At 45.2% G+C, this 16,926-nt stretch overlaps 1 pseudogene; it reads right to left on the bottom strand.

The window, feature by feature from the left end:
* Positions 1–1,933: 1,933 nt before the first annotated feature.
* Positions 1,934–15,320, bottom strand: LOC141434299 (uncharacterized; annotated as a pseudogene).
* Positions 15,321–16,926: the final 1,606 nt, after the last annotated feature.

Below are 16,926 nucleotides of genomic sequence, written 5' to 3'. Positions count from 1 at the left end.
GGCATGGCCTATGATGTCTATCACTGCCGAGGAGGTAGCCGATCGTTTCGTCGACGGTTGGATCGCGCGTTTTGGTGTGCCCGCCACAGTCACTACAGATAGAGGCCGACAGTTTGAGTCTGTTTTATTTAACCGCCTCATGGACCTGGGCACCTCTAAACGCACGCGAACGACTAGCTACCACCCTCAAGCTAACGGCTGTATTGAACGTTTTCACCGCCAGTTAAAAGCTGCCCTAATGTGCCACAATGACAGCTGGCATAGAGCACTTCCATTAGTACTGTTAGGTGTCCGTACAGCCCTTAAAGAAGATCTAAATTGTTCAGCCGCAGACCTCGTCTATGGGGAACCGCTGCGCCTACCAGGAGAATTTCTGGTACCCAACGCCTCCCCTTCATATGAGACAGATGACTTTGTTGGCCAATTGAGGGCCAGAATGGCTGATCTCCGTCCAATTCCGGCCTCCCGTCACGCGCAGCCTAAAACGTTTATTTTTAAAGATTTAGCCACAACGAGCCATATTTTCCTGCGCGATGACACGGTCCGCCGGGCTTTGCAGCCACCCTACACGGGCCCCTATAAGGTTTTGTTTAGAAGCGACAAGACTATGACTATAGATATTGCCGGACGACGGACCACCGTCAGTATAGACCGGGTCAAACCCGCATACATCACTTCTAATAATGACTATCTCACCCACAGCGAACCTGCCGCACCAGGCCGACCAGCGCTGCTGCCATCGCCTCCGGCGCCGTCCCCAGCACTGCCAGTGCAATCGCCAGCGCCCTCAGCGCGACCGCCAGCGCCCCTAGTCCCTGAAACCGCTCCAGTACCTAACGTAGTACCTAAGCTCGTTACCACTCGGTCGGGTCGCTCAGTTAAATTCAAAGAAATTCTAGATCTCTAAGTTTGTTATATTTTTTCTTAACTGTGCTTTATTTGTATTTTCTTAAGGCCGAATTTTGACTGGCCCAATTCTTTTCTCTGCATAATGTATAATTATACAGCTGATATATACCAGTTTTTATTCTAATTTTGATAAGGTCGATTTTTGACTGGCCTATTTTCTTCAATTACTTTGTAACTTAATAGCTGTTATACCAGCCTTTATTGTAATTTCGATAAGGTCGATTTCGACTGGCCTATTTTCTTGTATTAATTTATAACTTAATAGCTGTTATACCAGCCTTATTGTAATTTCGATAAGGTCGACTTTCGACTGGCCTATTTTCTTGTATTAATTTATAACTTAATAGCTGTTATACCAGCCTTACTCTTATGTACTTAAAGTAGAATTTTGGCTGGCCTGTTTTTGATTAACACTAGTCATATTAACCTGGTTGTACTATTGTGTTGAATATTTGCCTCATTTAGTCATTTTCTGGATCATGTTTAACTTAAAGTCACATATGCCCTTGTACTTACCTACAGTAGTCATATGTACAACCATTAATCATAATTACTTTAAGAATTTTGTTAACCACATCCTTGTTTTCTCCCTAGGGGGTGATGTGGCGTCTGAAACGCCACTCACTCCCGGGCAGAAAGCCTGGATGCCGAATCACTTACGTGTGTCTATGGTGGCCACAGTGACCCGGTCTTCTAGCGAAGATCGGGCCACTGATTGGTTGAGCCAGTCGCAAGTACATTCTGTTCACTCTGAACGGAATGACGAATGGGTTCAGTATATAACGCTTTGCAGAGCTGAATTCCCTCTCTTTTCCATTCTATTTCTCCACAACACGTAAGTGCAACTCCACACATCAGTGCCGTGATAACCGTGTATTGTGCATAGCTGTATGATTTATATTAATAAACACTTAAAACACCAAAGGATTACGAGCATCTAGCTATACCTTTTGGTTTAGGTACGACAAAAGAGCGTATACCTACCGCTTCCCACTATAGGTCGCTAAAATTAAATAATCATACGAAAAACCCAGTAGTTTATTGAACAGCATTAATACAGTAGATATGTAGCACGGTACAGTAACGACAGTACATAAGGACATACACGGCGGACAGCACAAAGTTCGATGTTTTTTCGGTAATCTGTACTCTGCTGTAGTCTGCACTCAGCAGGGCTGCGCGCTGGCCGTGGCGTGGAGTACGTCCAGTGCGTTGCACAGTGCGCGGTAGTTTATCTGCGACAACATGATCAATTGATAATTATAACTAGTTACATCCAATCGACGTGAGACCGTGATCGTGGCGAGGAAAGGATTATAGAAACGCGCCTTTATCCGCCTAGAGTCGGAGAGTATAATATACTGTAGGCCAGGGCTTATTCTGTTTATCCACCCTAAAACAGCCACTCTAAGGTGGATGAACGGGTGTCTGTATATCCACCCTGAGGGTGGAACCTCGTGTCTATAGGGTGGATAGACGGACACGCGTTTCCGAGTATCAACCTTAGGGTAGATAAAAGGAATAAGCCTAGGCAATGGAGTTCCCAAACTGCTATCGCAGGATTGTCCCTGCACTCATATTATTATCTAGAGCTACTACAGACGCTACTTTCTTTTATAAGGGCTTCGCAAAACGAATATAAATAACCTGGAAAAGGAGTCATAATTTTGGGAAAATTGGGATCTCCTTGTAGGCCAATGTATGCGGACGGTGGAACAACGTCATGAGTAAGTCATATTATGTTATACGAGAGTGAGAGGAACAGTACATACAATACGAACTTCGATTTTCGTAGTAGCCCCCTAGTAGTCATCACAAAGACGAGGATGAGGACGAAGCGAATAAGCTCGTTGAAGTGGTAGGTACCGAATGGGCAGGCCATAATATAGTACGAAGAACAGATGGCCGTTGGGGCCGAAAGATTCCTGAATGAGAGACCGCGGATTGGCAAGCGCAGCGTAGGACATCCACCAACGATGGACGGATGGCCTGGTTAAAGCCACGAGCCAAGTTGCTCACGGTGGATGCAGCTGCCGCTTCCAACCGAAGCAGCTGGAGGTCTATGGGGGGAAGTCTATGTCCAACAGTGGACGTCCTACGGCTGATATGACGGCGCGCACCTCGTTGCCGCAGCCGCCCGGTAGCCGAAGGCCTTGTAGACGAGGTCGCGCTCGCGCGCCGACACCAGCGCCAGCAGCCCGCGCTGGCACAGCGCGCGCTCGCACGACACGCGCGGGATCGTGCCGCAGTTCTCCCGATCCATGTCCTAAAGCACAACCATATAGTAAAACAGCATCATCCGGTTGAAGAAATCATTCACAGATACTTTAGATGGGTTTCTGAACATGTCCGCCGTTTTACAAGCCATTCGTTCCAAAATATCAATTCTTCTGGGGCGGTTGCCCGGGGCGCCAGGCACTACAGGGCGCCGCGCACGTCAGCTCAACTCAACCACTTAATTAAAGGACCCCGGATCTAAAGTATGGAAAATGTGGTATCAGTTAAATATCCTGAGATTTTGATAATATGATATTAACTATAGATCTAATGAAATCTATAACATATCTGAATATAAGGATATTTAACTGACACCACATTTTCCATACTTTAGGTCCAGGGTAATTTGAATACCTAAAACTAGACTCAGCGTATTAACTTTTATAGACTTAAGTCGAAGGAGTGGGTATGAGTATTCTATGTCTACAATAACAAACATGACCTGTCATTTTACCGATTACCTATCGTATCTAAAAGGGCGCCAAAGGCGTGACTCGCCCGGGGCGCCTAAATGGCTAAGGCCGGCCTCGATCAAAATTATGAAACTCGTATGGCCAAAATATGTGATGTATGGCTACGTAACGCAATGCATTCCCGGCAGTGAATACATCCAGTCGAACAAAGGGGAGGGGAGAGCCAGCCACCGACCTTGAACACTTCGAGGATGTTGGACAGCTGGTCGGGAAACTTGGAGAGCTTGGTGAGCGCCATGGAGACGATGTTGCGCTCCTCGAAGTTGAGGTAGTTGAGCGGCGAGTCGATGGTGGGCACGTGCGGGAGGGGCTCCAGCAGCGGCGCGCGCTCCAGCGAGCCCTGCGTCAGGCTCTCGCCCACCGTGTCGCTGAACCGCTGGTACTCCACGTAGCGCCGCCGCCCCGGCGCCGCGAACCTGCTCATCACAATCAACTCAAGTCTTGTCTTCTTTGTCGTTTCGCTCTTGGCGGAGCGGTACTCAAGTCCAGGGCTTGAAATCGGCACCAAAAGTACCTACGGCGTTGGTTACTTTCGATAAATTGAACAAAAAAGATTGAAAATACTAATGCAACAGCGGTATGAAGGTGTTTTTGGTACCAGTTTTAAGCCCACGCCAATCCAGAATAAAACGAACTGGTGGATATTGTGACAAGGTGCTTGACGGCAAGCACGCATTGTCAATATAGTCGAGCATTTTATCATTTACATTACAATGTCCTCTCAGCAGTGGGACGGTACGTATATAGGCTGGGATGATTGATGATGATTGATTACAATGTCTGTCTCAAAACGATTACCTTGAAATCTGAGATTATTTGGCTGGAACTTAAATAAAAGTATAGTTTTCATCACTTCCGTGTGACACACTGTATATGACGAGGGGAGAACGAATGAGGAATGCGATCGCGGACATCAGCGCGTTAGACAATATATGGCTACTGGTTGGAATGTATTACTTGCAAATAAACAGCACGAAAGTATTTAGGTTGTTAGGAGGTAAGTCAAAATAGTTGAAAATCTACAGTTGGGCTCGTAGAAGCTTGGCGGGTTATAGGTTACGTATTAGCTGCCCTAGAACTACACTGAGTGCCCTCTAGAGTTGATGCTGTGGTAGATAGCTTACACTTCCATGAGCGTATCCATCTCGAGCGGCGAGAGCGAGAGGCCGGCGGAGGCCAATCCGCGGTAGAAGTCGGCGCGCGGATCACCAGCTCGCGACTCTTGTCGAACTGCCGCAGGAAGTCCAACGGGCGCAGACCCTCGCGGACCATCTGCGGGAGACCAGTCCCCACCGTAAACATCAGAACTGTCTACATGCTTAATCATTACACGTCTCACCTTTAAAATTAAACTGAAATAACTCGAAATATTTCCAAAATAAACTTGAAATAAAACACAATATTATGGTTGAATTTTAAAATGAGAAAATTTCGAATTATTTCAGTTTAATTTTGAAGGTGCGACGTATTTTCTATTTCAATAAGCTCCGATATTTCGACGCGACTACTATCGCTTCTATCATATTAAATAGTGGTTTATATCCCTTAGAAGATAAAGCAGTGACTGAGATAAGTTTAAAAACATATTTTTTTACGGGCTGTGTCGTGCTCACGGCAGGAAACGAAGCACAAATCAATGTTATGGTTATGGCCCCTGTCACCTGGTCGATGCACGGCCATCACAACAACATTGCGCACCACTACAGATAGATCGCACCACGTTTCATTTGGGTCATTGCCTCAACAAGCTTTATGAAGTGATGCCTTACTATTTCCTTGCTAAAACTCGCTAATAAGTGCCGTTTTCCCAGAGATAAGACCAAGCTAGATCGATTTGTCATCCCCGAAAACCCCTACGTAAATTTCATCGAACAAGAATTGCTCGTTTAAAGGTACAGCTGAGTAGTAAGGTGAAAGGTTTCATAATATTGATCTCTGCAAAGTAACTTGATCAGTCAATAACTTCAACGAAAAAGCACTCACTTTCCCCTTGATCTTGGCGAGTATCTGCACGATGTCAGTCTCGAGCGGGTCCTCCTGTTCCTTGCGTTTTGTGCGCGTCGCGGGCTTGGGCGGCGCGATGGTGGCGCTCTCGTGCGGGCGCTCCTCCAGCTCGTCCAGCAGGCGCGTGTAGCTGAAGCCGCAGTCGTCGAGGTAGCGGGCCTGCGCGCCTCCAGCGCCGCCGCACCTGCTCCGCCGTGGGCAGCAGCCCCAGCCGCGCCAGCACGCGCGCGCAGCTGCCCGCGCGACACGTGCCCGTTGTTGTGTCTGCAACGCCACACGACAACACTACATCATCCATCGCCATCGTCAACCGAAAGACGTATGTAATGACTAAATGTAAACTGTTAGACGCATGAGTGCCGCATTCAGCGCCGCGTGCACTAGGTTGGCCAGAGACTGATTCTGCTTTCGTTCTGATGCATTCACGGTTCTCATCGAACACGGTTCATCTTACACACACACCGGCCAGCCAGAATGTTCTGATCGGCGATGCTGTAAATAGCTTGTTGACTGGGAATTCTTGCCGAAGTTGCTAACCCGGTTGGCAGATGCCTATGTGACAACTTGACGAGGGACTACATTTTAGCTATTCAAATCGTTTCTGTTTTATTGTAGGTAAGTCGAACCCACTACACACTCATCTATGGTAGAACAAAATCGGTAGCTTTGTGGCCGGCCTCAACTTCAGCAGTCTACATTGTGAAGCAAGTCGTCGCTGAGATTTATCAGTTTTCATCAAGATCAAAGGAAACTCAGTCTCAGAAGGCGAGGCGCAGGTCGAAGCTTCTCAAGCGGATCAAAAACAAAATATTCTTCCTCCAGCCAGAATGTAGGCACTCACTCGTCGTGGTCCCCGAAGGCGGGGCGCAGGTCGATGGAGCGCTCCTTGGTGGCGGCGCGCACGCGCAGCAGCGCGGCCTGCGCCAGGTCCAGCTCGCCCTCGCCGGGCCGCCGCGCTCGGCCGCCGAGCCGCGCGGGGGCAGAGACGCCGCCGCCGACGGGCCCGGCTGCAGCTCCGGGTGCTTCTCCAGCTCCTTCACGGCGAACACTGTAACGAGAGGTTTTTATCATTGGAGAATAATTTGGCTTTTGGCCTTTTGGACAGACTCAAAGCCAACCGACAAGCTATGGAGTGGAGAGAGCTTATGCTAGAAGTATCTTCGCACGATAGAATCCGAGATATGGAAATTTGCCAAAGAATTATAATCACTGTCGTAGCTCGAAAAATATGTAAGTAATGGGCAGGCCTAGGTGAGCCGACGACATAGCGAAACCGTCTGAAATCTTGGGGCCCGAAAACTTATGACCTTTTTTACATTCTAAATAAGAGCATACCCTGATCACAGTCATCCTCGAAGGTGCGCCAGCAGACGCGCTGGCTGTCGTTGGGATCGAGGTAGTGCCGCATCACACAGACCACCTCCTCGGGGGACAGCACCACGCCCAGCCCCATGGCATCCATGGCGCGTCGGAACTGCTGCGGCGCGATGCGCCCGCTGTTCAGGGGGTCGTAATCCTGACGGAGAAAAACGGTGAACAAAAGAACTGCCATAAACTGAGTACAAACACACCAGATAGTGAGCTCACTGAATCCAGTGCTCGCGTCCATTGCGAGCGAACGATAACTCGTAACGATCAACTTCATTCAGTGGACTTTTGTGCAGTTAATAGTTGCTAGCTGGACGGAATCCAGTTCGCTTGCAGTGGTGGGCGGGCAACACGTTGGAATTCCGCGGCATTTGTAAGAGTTGTATCCTAATATCGCGCGCGACGTGATGTGGTGTGGTGTCCTGAGCATGAGACCATGGTATACCTAAGTAATAGTACAAATATGAAACATACTGAAAACCAGCCACTTCCATGAATTATTCGCCATAAATAAATCTCATTGAATCTTCTAGATATCTCGTGGTGCAAATTTGGATACCATGATACCAATTTCGCATTTTTCAAGTTCCAGTCTTATCTAATTACTTACTTACTTAATAACTGTGGCGTCCAAAGTAGAATACCGCCAAAAGTATAAGTACGTATTCCTTGTACTTATTTAGATTAAGGGGCTGTTTCACTATCCATTGATTAGCGTTAACCGACGGTTAAATGTGATGCCGTCTCCGTCTATTCGAACAAAACAAATAGATACGGCATCACACCTAACCGCCAGTTAACACTAATCAATGGATGGTGAAACAGCCCCTAAGTTAAGTAAACTCACCCTGAAGAACTCGGAGACCCTGATGGACCGCTGCAGCACGAACTCCTGCACGCGCAGCATCAGCTCTATGAGCTGGCGCGGCGGCGGCGGCTGCTTCAGCGCGGGGTGGAACACCTCGGAGGCCCCCAGCGGCGCCGTCGACAGCCCCGCCTCCACCTCCGGCCGCGACAGCTTCGGCAGCGTCGTGTCGATCACTGCTGCAGGATTCTGGTACTCCTGTATGTTCCCATTTAGAGATACAGTGAGCAGAGTTCATCTTAGCAGTTGATACGCCAACCCCACTAAATGAATCATGGTGACAAAACAATTTGAACTTCGATATGTAACTATGCACAAGACGTATGGTTCATTGAACCTCACAATTTCTGTCTTAAGGGTTTCGGAGATGATGAAGTAGCTTTATGTTTAGCACTCAATTTATGTTCGGCAGAAGTATTTTGATCGTTCATAGCACTTGCTATAAAGCAATAATTTAAATAATAATTATAAAAAATCTACGTGTATCCAAATCGTTTGAACGTCTCCGAAGCCTAAATCGACAACTTGACAAAGTAGCGCGTGTAGTGCCCTCACCACGCCGAGTCCCCGGATGCCCTCCTTCTTGACGGCCTCGACGGCGCGGATGAACTCCACGTAGTCCAGCGTGTAGGAGTCCTTGATGAAGCGGCGCACGAGCAGGTTGAAGTCCTCCGCAGACACCAGCACGCCGATGTAGTTCAGGATGCGCGCGAAGTGCGCGAACGTGATGCGACCGTCGTTCTTGGCCACCTGAAGCAGGGATGTAACGGATGTGGTTTTATCGGAACCGAAAGCGGAACCAGATGTTTTCAATTTGCTTTATCGGAACCAGAGACGGAATCGGATCCAGTGGCGCGCTAAAGCAGGACATCCGATATAACTTCCGTTTCAAAAGTAACGAACCGGAATTATTATTATTAATGTCAATTAAAATAATTCCTTGCTCGGATTCATAGCTAAAAAATAAGCTAAAAAAAATGGATCCGCGTAACGTATAATGTCATCGAAATAAAAGAAAAAAAATAGTATTTGAACTAGTGTTTTGAGAACTATGCATTATGAGAATGAAGTATTACGCCACCTACAGGTGAACACAATTTTAGGTAGGAATTTCGGGAAAGGTGTATTTTGGGACTAGTTCTCAATGGTTCTCGTGTTAATCTAGAATGAGCCTTTTTGGAAATATGGTGTTTTGGGCCTAGTTTCTTATGAGAAGAGGGCTTTCGAAATTAGAGTGTATTGACTAATACGCGTTTTGGGACTAGTGCATTCGCCACCGAGAGGCTTAATTTACCTATGCTCGCACAGCACCGCTCTGTGGAACTGAGCGGAGCGAGGAGATAAATGAAGCGTTCCTTTTGGTTCATGACAAAAACCCCCGACACAAAAAACGCCAAGCAAAAATATAAAAACGCCCGAAAAAACGCCGCCAAAAAGACAACTAAAAGTAAAAAAATAAAATGCAGTACCTACGAGTAGCTGTTGCCCGCGACTTCATCTGCGAAGAATTCGTTTATCCCTATCCCGCGGGGACTATGCTGATTTCCCGCAAAATTAGCCTAAGTTAATTAAGTATAAGTACCTAGTAATATTTTTTTTAACTAAGCGTCGTCGGTGTCGGGGGACCGCTAAGGTTAACAGGAAACTAAAGTACATATGTTGTATTTTTTAAGTAGAACCATCGCTAGAAAACCTGCTTTCAAATAAAAAAAAAACCGCATTCAAATCGGACCAGCCGTGACAGACACACAGACACACATAGCGGTCAAACTTATAACACCCCTCTTTTTGTGTCGGGGTTAAAAACACATTTCTCGCGCACACTGATGGCAGGCTTACCAGCTCATAGTCCTGGAAGTAGGGTTTGAGCGGGATCTCGCGCGCGGCGATGGTGGCGAGCAGGCAGCAGAGGCGGCGCAGCTGCCACTGGTCCAGCTTGTGGCACTCGGGCTCCGGCGGCGGCGGGCACGCCTCCAGCAGGCAGTCCGCAGAAGTCTTGTCGCGGCCGCCCGCATCTGTAATGACACGTATGCAATTAACGTAATGAGGGAGGCCGAGGCCTATATCCAAGATTGCACGTCCCACGGCTGCCAGATACATGCATTTCATTTCCCGGTCAATTCGAGGTTACAAATTGGGTCGGTAGTTAAATATCAATATTTTCTTCAAATTGACAAAATCGTTACAATTGGTCGTTTTAAAAAAGTGACCCCAGATTTTGTCATTTGGCAAGTCTTTTGGAAGGACCTCAAAAACATTTCTCAGGCTCAATTTTTAATATGGAAGGCAATACTGCTCTCGTAGCCGAAATCCGGGACATTATAATGCAATTCCTGGACACGGGACAAGACACGTAATTCTGGGACAATCCCGGATGTCTCGGCCACCTGGCAACCCTACTACGGCTGTTGACAGTCCACGAGCGTCTGTTTAAGAGGCCATATATCAGACGCATTTTACTCGACTGCACAAAGGAGGGTTGTCTTTAGTAGTAGAGAGTTGCCTTAAACGTGAGATATTAATGAGGCCGTTATACAAACATGAGATTTTTTTAAATGCTGTTTGCCCTAAACGAAGGATAATATATGCCAATGAAGCAATATGCCTGAAATCTCATCTTAATGAACTAGTATAGGTACTTACGCCTAAAATCTGAAATTGAGTAAAAAATACTTTGGCGTGAAAATATTTTTCAAAATTTTATTTTACCACTTTTGTTAACATAATTATCTACTTACTCATGCAAAATTTCAGTCTTATAGCACTAGCAGTCTCCAAGCTAAGCCACGGGCACTTCGCGGGATCAGTGAGATAAAACAAAAAAAATAAGAACGTTGCTTTTCAGTGTTGATTTTTGAACATGCTAAAGATAAAGCCAAATATTTTTTACGCAATAAATTCCTCATTCATTATGCACACCACCTTTTTCTGTCACTAATACAAATTAATTACCTTCTAAGCTTCTTACTCGTAGGTACCTACACATTTAAGACAAAGGAACAACGGGTAGATTAAGATTTTTGGAATCTGTATTTTTACAATTTCCGAAATTACTACGGTCATCCCATAAAACCGAAAATTTGAAAATACAAACTGAAATATAGATCCACAGAAAAAACAGAAATAGACCATCCACTGGGAATCGAACAGTTCCTCGGTAATCCGTAACCGCATGTTACCGCTCACCACTGATGGTCACCATCAGTGGTGACCATCATGTGCGGTAACGCGGTTAATGATTCAGTTCCTTTTATGGATAAAAAATTTCAAACCAAACGAGCGGCACATAACAAGTACAGTCACCAGCGCCAATATCTGACACAACAAAGCGTGCATAAGTAAATATCGAGTAGGTACGACTATTTGGGCCGGTGGTGTCAGATATTTTTGCACGCTCTGCTGTGGCAGATATTAATCTACGTGACTGTACAACGAGAATGTGAATGTCGTTCGGGGCTCGTCTGAAGATTCAAACGAGAAAGATAAAGAAATCTGATCTTTTGTTTCCAGTTTCGAGCGATATTAGCAACTATATTTTGACTGCAACCGTTGTATGATAAACATATTTAACGCAGCTGTTTGGAGGGGGAGGGAAACCACACAAATACCTGTACATTTTGTTATTTAGCAATAATTACAGAATTAGACGGGACTTCTTTCTTTACACTTAACTTTGGCCTAAATTCAAGTTAACAATCCACCATCAAGAAATTGACGTTTTACGAAATGAATAAACCATTCTCCGACCAGTCAAAAGTTTGCAGATTCAAAAGGGATTGGTGCTTTGATGTGAATGTGACGGCTTGTCGGCCGCCGAGTAGATAAAGGTGTATTCGCGGTAATTTCCGGCTGCTACTGAATGGATTTACTTTGTAGTAGAATTAATTTCCGATTCTAAAACTAGGTAGAATTTACTTGGGTTTGCCTGGAAAAGGGATTAGCCAACTTTAAACGTTTAAGTGTGTATTTTTACTAAAAATAACCTCCATCCCAGCCTATATACGTCCCACTGCTGGGCACAGGCCTCCTCTCAGAACAAGAAGGCTTAGGACATAGTTCCCACGCGGGCCCAGTGCGGATTGGAAACTTGACACGCACCATTGAATTGCTTCGCAGGTTTGTACAGGTTTCCTCACGATGTTTTCCTTCACCGCAAAGCTCGTGGTAAATTTCAAATGAAATTCGCCGCACATGAATTTCGATAAAACTCAGAGGTGCGAGCGAGGTTTGAACCCTCTGCTTGAGAGGCGATAGCTCAAACCACTAGGCCACCACGGTTTCCGGCGGCGGAAATATAACCAAAATATCATAAATATGTCCTAATTGGTGTGAATTGTCCCGTGATATTTATTTATTTTATTTATGAGTACTAATTAAGCGACTCAAATATAACTAGTCTCCAAACAATAAATTATTTGTATGTTCAAGCAGACCCATAGATTCGGAATTAGAATCACCGTAAGACTAGAATATCTAGCTCTGAAATTTAACACCTACTCGTACCTATTTGCGTAGGGATTAGCAAGTACATTAGCAAGTACAATAAGCATTTAGTTATTTAAATTACTATATTTCATTTAATTACGAGTGTCACTACGTCCTTACAGACTTATAGGTACAATAGGTACAAATCCGGGTTTATGATGTTTCCTGCATTGTCGAACTTATTGCGGAGAATGCTGATTGCCGAGTAGCTTCTACATGCACGGGTTCTCTGTAAGGAGATAGTAGTGAACTGAAACAATTACTTTGCTCACCCGCGACCTTATGATAGCTACATACGTTTATGGAAGAAATGTGTTGTTCATTAATATGGACCTTCGAAAAGTAACGCCTCATTTAATAAATTAGGAGAAATTAGTTGACAGCGCCATAGATGGTTACGCCGGGCGGCTGGCTGGGCGGCTGGGCGGCTGGGCGGTACCTTCGCCGTGGATGAGCTGGCACAGCTGGTGGTAGAGCACGCGTCCGTCCTGCGCGCGGAAGTAGTCTGCGAGCTGGGCGATCTCCGCGTCCGACAGCCCCACCACGGACCGCAGCGGGCCCGCCAGCACCGACACGAACTTCGACTCTGTACAAATACATTAGCAACATTAAACTTAAGAACCCCATTGGGTTACTTAAATAATTCGTTGGACAATTGACACCAATTGACCTAGCCCCAGACCAGACAGCAAAGCTAGTAGGTATCCGCGCGTGGATAAACATATTTAGGTAAATATACCTAAATATGTTTATCAATAGATAAATACCTACTTAAATATATATTTAAAGTTTAGCCAGGTTCTCTAACCACTTGGCTGTCCTTCTCCTTTAGACAGAGAACTGTAGAGGAACGCGGGCGCATCTCGGCAAACGTAGTGTAGGACTGCTGCTGGTGGAAGCCGAATGCGTCGAGCCGAGGACAGGACCTCATTGGGGTAGAATATAAGCTGATGATGGTGATGATGATGATGATGAGAAGGGCAGTTAATACTAAATACTTCTCCAATTTTATTATAAGTTATATGAAACTTTTATGAATATAGCGTCAGGGACACAACTGAACACAGCTCTGTTGTTAACGACGTAGAAACGTGTTCAGATATTTTTGATCAAATTTTGCCCACAAGTCTACGAACTTGACTGTAAAGGGCCAGGAGCGTACCGGAGATGAGCGAGTTGCCCTCGGGGTCCAGCGGGCGGTACCAGTCCCACAGGTTGAGGCCAACGCGGAACGCCGCGGCACGGATCTTGTTGCATGTCTTCCACACGTCGGCCAGACGCACTATCTGCAACGCAAGGGTTTGCTCGACAGAACCAATACGGATATCTGAGTTAGTATCTTCATTAGTATTCGCCACAGCGGAGCGTGCAAAAATATCTGACACGTTCTATCGTCCCTGGAAATAGAGTCGTATCCGATAATTATGCACGCTTGTTGTGTCAGATATTGATGCTGGTGACTGTATATTATATACGAAGTACAAATATTTAACTTGCTGGAATATTATGAGATGTGGTACCTAATTGGGCTGTTCACAGGTCAATTCTACCTAGGCTTGCCTCGAATCACAATACGTCCATGTACTTTCTCAACCTCGTATTTGGACACAGTAAATTGCTTTAGAATCAACTTTATGTAAAGTAAAATAGAGTGTTGATTTGTTTGGTTCAATTGGGTAGATACGAGGTTGAAAAAGTACATGGACAAATACCCATGAATGGAAACTTATGAGCTGGTCAGAATTTTGAATGGGTCTCGACTACTGTAGTTTAAGTTACTTTACAGAGTTCCAGACTACTAGAGTTGTTTTTCCCTTGTTTATCTCATCATCATCCATTTGAGTTTTTATTTAACATTTAAAAAGGTAGAGGCGATTTAGCGACCACATGCATTGACTTGGAAATTCAACCTTATTGTATTAGTTATTTATAAGATGCAATATCCATTGTAATTATTGAAAATACTACTAGCTTTAAAAACATCCTTTGTCAGGTATGTATTCGATAACTGCTTTTGATTCTGTGGTAGTATGCTCCAATAAATGGGGCCTTATTAACAGTCGGGTTCTTTCGAGTTTTTTCTCTATAACCTTTGAACATACACACCTCTAACTCCGAATGATAATAAAGAAAAATATGCTACTTAGAAATATAAATATCATCAAATAATAAAAATCGGCCAATTTGACGCGACAATAACTCAAAAGAAAGAAACAGAATAAAATGCCAAGGGAATTCCAATTCAGTATCAACTTTGCCCTCTGTTTATTTAGTAATTCTGTGATGGATGGTGGAACCCCAATGGGTCACTATTGTTGTCTTCTCCATCTGAATAATTGGATATTTATATCCGTCTTATCGACTCTAAAAATATACTATAGTAAAATATTACTATACCATACATATAAGCCCCGAAAACATTCTTTCTACAATACTAAGTGACTTATTTTTACGACCTAAGTTGGAGTTCCGAACCCTTCTCACCGACCTTTAAAGAGGTCAACCTGGGGTCAACAGGTCATGGAAACTTGGGGCAGATTCTAGCTCAGAATTGCTTACCGCAGTCTTAATTTAACTAGTTTGTATTTAAAGCAAACAACTAATAGTTTGATGAATTAATCTTTGTAAAATCTCCCGGTACTCAATGCCTTTGAAGAGACGGCGAGAGAAAGCAATAATCATCATAAAATTAATGTGATGTAGTAAGGATGTAGTCCTTTGTCTTGATGTAGTAATGAGTTACGAGGTACCGTGTCATGCATCTTTAGTCTTCAGGCTGCGCCGCGTAATCTGAATAACCTATATGGTCGGGATGGTTCTTAATTTGGCGTCATATGAAAATGCCTGTAGTAATGCTTAGAATTTTGTCATGTACAAAATTTTGGTAAAACACGTAACTGCGTTAATTACTCATGACTTTGACAGCGTCAAACTGTGCGTCAAACGTGTTTTGGATTTTCGTTGGTTTGAAGATAGAACGCGCTCAATGGAATTATAACATAAAATCGAAATAAAACCTTTCATCACAACTTTTATGTTATTTTATTATATTACTCTATTGGTGGATTGTGTGCTTTTTCGGTGAACGCCGGTCTATTTATTGCGTCCATTATCCTTATTATATGAGTCGATATTTTTTGTATTGAAAATGTAATACGTTTCCCCGTAATTGATTAGAGATGAGATTTAGGCCGCACACATAGGAGTACAATGATGAAAGTTAGGTCCCAGAGCCAGCATTATGAAACCCGCTCATCAATCAATTTGTCAATGGGAAACTTTGCCAGTACCAGTCCGGTACGACTCCGACCAATGCTGACTCTTTACGTGACATTTAACTTTACCCACGAAAATAAAGCTCTCGCTGGACGTACAATGCTGGTTGACTGAGAGCGTCATCGGTTTGTTGTGATTTCAAGGCGGAGGTGTATGGGGAAGAAGCGTGAGGGTTCGCGTGGGTTGTACGTCGGTACGGGCGGGAGGTGGCGCGGGACATGCGCGCGGCGGCGGCCGGGGACCAATGACGTCAGGGGATCGATCGGGCCGCGCACCCGCGCCGCGCCAGTACGCTCCTGTCAGTTTGGCAGCACGTGAACAGCATCCCCACGATGAGGCCGAGGGTTACGTAACGCGCGCGCCGACCGAGTGCATGTCGGCAGGGGGCACCGTGCGCTCATGTGCGGGCTAAGCTTTAGGACCAGGAACAGCCCTTCGCAGAAAACCTCCCTCCGATGGGGCGACAGCTGCGGCTGCCCGCCCGCCTGGCCTAGCCTGCCCGCCGCCTCCGCGACACTCCCGGACTCCTCTAGTTAAACATTAGTGGCTACCATTTGTTAAACGCGCACCAGTGCATACGAATAGTGTTATATTTAGATGATTACATTTTGGATGATACGTTGTTTGAATCTGGTATACTTGAATCAAGAAATGGACGGACAGAACTGAGGTTGTGCGAGGAGTCTGTGGAGTGGCGTGGACTTAGTCCTCACATTGTCTTACTAAAAAGTAAGTACCTATACCTAGTGCCATCCACGAAGACGCGTGATATTGTAAAAATTAGACATTAATGACGTTGTAATAGGAACCACGGCACACGTCATTGTGAATGACTCTACCTATATCTATTATCTTTCCATTCAATTCAGTTTTATCTAACGATCAGTCCAGGACACAAAAATATCCTCATTCATTGTTTAAGCGAGCTCGGATCTTGCTACGGAATTTTGATATCGTTCACTATTTACCTTCTTTTACAAGAGCTTTTGATTCCTCCGCACAGTAGCGTAGTCTGCACAAAGAAGGTGCTTTATGAATAATATCAACAATTAACCAATCTAACTTTATGAAACCCATGTTTATCTGACCGCGTGTTTATAACTTAAGCCGCTATTCTTTGTTAACTCTTGTTGTCCAATACTTACTGAACAGGAGGAGCCCGAAATCAGGCAAGATGATCAACATAGCAGGGGTGATTTCGATCATCCTGTTCTACGTGCTAATCCTGGCGGTGGGCATCTGGGCGGGGCGCAAGAAGCCGGCCGGCAA

Source organism: Choristoneura fumiferana, chromosome 13 (assembly GCF_025370935.1).
Source record: "Choristoneura fumiferana chromosome 13, NRCan_CFum_1, whole genome shotgun sequence".
Lineage (NCBI taxonomy): Eukaryota > Metazoa > Arthropoda > Insecta > Lepidoptera > Tortricidae > Choristoneura > Choristoneura fumiferana.
The sequence above is the reverse complement of the archived record's forward strand: the minus strand, read 5'-3'. Positions and strand labels throughout refer to the sequence as shown.